We start from the raw sequence: 5,337 nt of genomic DNA on the forward strand, positions 1-5,337 counted from the left end.
CCAAAAGCTCATTTTTAGCAGATTGTGAAGTCTCATGTCCTGTGAAGAGAAAATAGAGGGGAGAAAGGGAGAAAAAACAACAACAAACGAACAATCCTGGAAAAATTGATATAGGCCACATTACTCTGAAGTCCATACATTAGTAGGCAGGTATGAAAGTGGTTTATGTATGTAAATGGGTTGCTTTTATTTTCTTTTAAGTTGTCTGGCTTCAGTTTGCAGGGTTTCAAGAAAGCACAGCTTAGTTTTCAGTGACTTCAAATTAGGAAAAATGGAAAAAAAGGAGAAAAAATTTAAAACATTATTTTGAAGAGTTGTAGCCTAGAAAAATTAGAATTCAGTCCAAACTGTAGAAAATAATAAACACTGAAAAATAAAACATTAGGCAAGACTAGAATCTAACAATAGGCATACAATCATGTTAAAACATAATTTTTTTTTCTCTCAAGTTTCTCATTTACTAAAGACAAATCATAGTAGAAATGGTTTGCTTACTATACTTGGCCTAATTATTTGTATATATAGCACAGCAAGCATAATTATTTTTTACATAGGCTTTTAAATTGGCTTTGATGGAACTTTGTTCCATAGGATGAATCTCAGACAAGACTTTTTAAAGTCAAGCACAGCCATGACTTTGTGCTATCAAATACCTATGAACTGGGTGAATTTCCTCTCCTCTTGAGGTTCCAAGATGAACCTGGGGGTTTCTGTGCCTGTCAGAAAGTAACATTCTTCACTTATCACAGGTCAGAACCCCTGCACATGGACTGTGTACATAAAACATGAGGCCAGTTTTTCAAAAGGGCTTTATTGGCTCCATAAGTCAAGTTTATTCTTTAAAGGAAAGCACATCATTCCAGTCAAAGCCTTGGTAAAATAATTTCTCCAATTGTGTCCTGTTACAAATGAAAACATATTCTAATTACACTTATGCAAATAACTGTATTGCCATAAGTTAACAATAGTCACAAATAGTTTCCAAATTCCAAAGGTAGAAAGAAACAAATATGCTCCAAATTTTATTCATAAGAAGTATACTAAATTGTTAAAAGCTGTCAATAGCTCAAAAGAAAAGTTCTGAAAAATAAAAAAAAAGGATCAGCAAACATTTTAAGCAAAAGTCAAAAAGATTGGTTCCATCCATGAAGTTAATTCCTGTTCTGCTTGAGACTCATGAACATTTTAGCTCTTCATGAGTCCTGAAAGTTTTTCCTCTATTCTGATGTCACTATCCCCAAAGTTATCAGAAACCTGCATTTCAGAGCACCTGTTGGAGTTTTATAGCTGATTATAAAACCACCTTCTAAAGAGGCCCAAATAAGACAACAATTGTCCATGAATGAAAAAAAAGTTTTAAGGCAGCCATAGTTCAAAGACACAATTGACAAGGAAATTTGTTAACTCTGTGGCACACAATAATTTTAACATAACAATTATGATTACTGATAATGTACACTGTTATATCAGAATTATAGGAGTTTCTCATAATTTTGGAACACATACCAATAACATATTCCTACAAATACAACCCAAAGAAAACCAAACAACATTTCATGTTTGACAAATGCTTCCTGTAAAATTTTTATACCAAATAAGCCAACATATGTGATTTTTGGACTTTAGGAAATCTAATGTCTTAAAGGTTTAATTAGATTAGAAAAAGACATAATTTATAATTTAGTTTTGGGAAGTTCATCAAATATAAAAGGTTTAAAACACTTGGTATTACAAAACAGGATTACAGGTCATTGTAAAGTCATTTATTTAACCAAAGTGATAACTCGAGGATTTAAAAAAAAAAAAAAAAAAAGATGAAGACCTTCATTTTTTGAGATAGGAGACTTAATTTTCTAAACAAGCCCTAATAAAAACAGCAAGAAGCCAATTACTTTTCTTTTTCAAAATTTTGTAAATAATCTATAAAATTTAATCGATTATAAAATATAACTTCCATAGGCCTTTTATAACCTTTATTAAGGACTTGGTTAATGCTTCAAGAAAATCTTGTTAATCTGACACAGGGGGCCGTATACTGGTTTTGCATCAGTGTGCCTTTGACACTAATGATTAATTTATAGAGAAACTGAATATATTTTATTTTTCAAAATCGGCCCTTGTAATCTTACATGTCCACCTCTTCCGTGATAGTCACTGGGCCTCGAGGAACTTAATAGCTTTAACTCTTTTGCCCTGTGTCTCAGGAATGCAGTTTATTTTGATTGGCATCTTCTACAGGGCCTGAAGATGAGGCTTTAATTGCTGTCAGTGTTTAAGATTTAGCAGGACTTGGTGTCCTTTTTAGACTTAGGAGTTAAAGCCCTGTAACTCAGTGTTATAAGGACTTTAAAAGCACATACAGGAAGATACATGGATGTAATAGCCTTAATTAAAAAAAACATTGTATCTCACTTTTGTTAAGCAAACCAAAACTTGATAATAATATGACAATTTAATTACATAATTTTAAAAATATATATAAATCTTCTTATTGTGACTTACACTGACTGTTCATCACATGTTCAGACTTTTTGGTTTTCCTGAACATCCCTCCTTTTTAAACAACCAGTTATTTTATTTTAGGACTAAATTTACCACAGAAGATTATTTCTTAAATAAAATTATTTATCTTTAAGCTTTTTTACCTCAAAAAAAAAAACCTCTTAATTTTTACAACTTTCTTTACATATTTTTTTTTTTTTACTCCTGGTTCCTTTTACCTTGTTTTATATATAACCTTTAAATAAACTTTGAATTAATCAAAACTTGTTCACGTTTTTTTAAAAAAGGACACTTTCTTTTAGCAAGAATGTTTTCCTACAGTATATATTTATTGGAAAATACTCAAATAATGAAATATCTATCATTTAACTTAATATAACCATATATTCTAAATTAAGACGAGTTTGACTACAAGTATTTATTCCATTACATTTACTTATTTTATTGTAATTGTTTACCTAGATTATTTATGAAAACTGTGATAGTCATGATTTAAAGTTATGAAACTACCATTGGAAAATTATAATTGAGGCGGTGAAAAAAGATTGGACCTAACTGACTCCGTCTTGCTCTTAACATCCAAACTGTCCTTGTTCATTCCTGGGCATAGGCCAAAGTAACTTTGAGAGGAACTTAAAGTTTAGCTTTGAAACAAAGACAATAAGAGTCCTTTCCCAAAATAAACCTCTTTATTGGCTGTGAACCAAACTGCCTAAAACCACAGGATTAGAAGTTAAGGTAATCTTACTAAATTCAAGATGCAGCTATTTTCATTAAACCCATATAAATGTCTAATTTATTAAAAATTACACAAACAAAGATCATTCTGATTTGGGCTGGGTTTATAGTTTTGTGTCTCCTATGCCAAATTTTGACACAAATATATTTGGCAGAGATGAGTATAAAATTTGCTTGATTAATAAATGCAACACAAATATATGTTGGTAATTCCTTAAGACACTTTTAATATTACTTTACCAATAATTTTAAAGCTAGCTTATTTATTAAAGATTTTACTTAAGTTACATAAACTTGAAAAAGCATTTGGCTAGTCGTTTTCTTTTTTAGTAGCTGATTTAAGTGCTTTTATTTTCTTTAAGCCAATTAATTAGAGCTCTTTTATATATTTTTAGTAGTGAAACATTTTGTACAGAACATATAAATACATGCCAATGTATATTAGGCATGACCATAGAAGTACATTTTATAGGTTTATAAAGAAACGCCCACCCTATTTTTTTTTTTTCTATCTTAGACTTTCAGATTCTTGATAACCTCTTTCACAACCCTAGGCAGTTGTCAGCTAAATAGCCTTAAATTTGCACATTAAAGGAAACAACTCAGGTGAAAATCAAATAGCAAAATTTGCATCATAAGGTACAGAGAGAAGAAAATCTGGTGGTGCTAGAGGGAGATGCTTTTATTTTCTTTGAGCCAAATTATATATAAAATTAAACTACACTTTTTTTTTTTTTGTGATGGAGTCTTGCTCTGCAGCCCAGGCTGGAGTGCTGTGGCATGACCTCGGTTCACTGCAACCTCACCTCTTGGGTCCCGGTTCAAACAATTCTCCTGCCTCAGCCTCCTGAGTAGCTGGGATTACAGGCACACACCACCATGCCCAGCTAATTTTTGTATTTTTAGTAGAGATGAGGTTTCACCAGGTTGTCCATGCTGGTCTTGAACTCCTGACCTCGTGATCCTCCCGCCTCGGTGTCCCAAAGTGTTGGGATGACAGGCATGAGCCACTACGCACAGCCACACTCTTTCTTGAAAACCAAAGAGTAGCCTCTGTTCCAATAGCTATTTTAGAAAAAAAAAAAAAAAAAAAATCAGGTGAAAACAGAATTCAGTCAACTAAGAAAAAGAAAAAAAAACTTTTGCTCAAAAAAAAAAAAGAAAAAGGTATTAGGAGAGAAAAACACAAACATGAAGTCCTTTCAAATACAAACTTCCACACAGACACTCATACATCTTGGATGTTAGCCTTTTAATTAAGTTGGCTTTTAATCACTGAGTTCCTTAAAAAATTTTTTTTGAAAATCTTATTACCATATTTCAGCTAGGACAAAATGCTGCTATTTCAGAAGTACAACCATTGCTCTTTGTTTGGTCTGCCTGGCATAAAGGTGCCCTTATTATGTAAATAAAGCCCCTTAAGCAGTTAAAATTAAAATATTTTCTTTTTTTTTTTTTTTTTCTATTTTGCTAGCTGTTTTCCTCCCACTTCAGAGGCCTTGTTCCCTACAATTTAGGGTTCCCCTTTGGATTTGACCAAGACAGAAACAAACAACAAAACAGTTCAGCAAAACTAACAATGAACACACAAATTATACGATTTCTGAGAGCTCTAAGTGTAAGCAGAAATTAACATCAGCTGGTTGTTAAATGCTAAATTTAGTCATTTAAAAGCAACCTGCAAGACAGAATCCCACACCATTTCTTACCTGGTGATGGGTCTCAGGTTGTAGACTGCTCTCTACCATCCTAGAAGAAGGAAAAAAAAAAAAACCTCATCTTCCCTGTTGGAAGCAAGCTCAAACTCCATAAAGGAGTTGTCTGCCTTCCATCATCATGGAAGCAAGAAAACCTGCCTTCCTGTTGGAAGCAAGTAAAACTCCCTCAAAAAGAGGAGTTGTACAGCAAAATAAACTTTTGATCTCAACCAAATTTTTGGAGCTCAGGGATTCTCTGGAGGGGGTGCTCTGAGACCACGGCAAATTGTCCTATTGGTTTGAACCATAAAGTTAGCTCATGCTGGTACCAAGCACCAACAGGACATTTGTCAAAGGTCAGGGGTATCTCCACTCAGAATCCCCCCCGTGGTTACCAAAA

The 5,337-nt window shown here is 32.9% G+C and overlaps 1 long non-coding RNA gene across 1 annotated transcript; it reads right to left on the reverse strand.

The window, feature by feature from the left end:
• Window positions 1–435: 435 nt before the first annotated feature.
• Window positions 436–5,118, reverse strand: LOC129532946 (uncharacterized). The gene is made up of 3 exons (XR_008678911.2): window positions 4,950–5,118; window positions 4,047–4,305; window positions 436–899 (listed from the first exon to the last, which is right to left on the reverse strand). It is a non-coding gene; the product is annotated as an uncharacterized lncRNA (long non-coding RNA).
• Between the last annotated feature and the right edge of the window lie 219 nt (window positions 5,119–5,337).

This window comes from Gorilla gorilla, chromosome 3 (genome assembly GCF_029281585.2).
Source record: "Gorilla gorilla gorilla isolate KB3781 chromosome 3, NHGRI_mGorGor1-v2.1_pri, whole genome shotgun sequence".
NCBI lineage: Eukaryota > Metazoa > Chordata > Mammalia > Primates > Hominidae > Gorilla > Gorilla gorilla.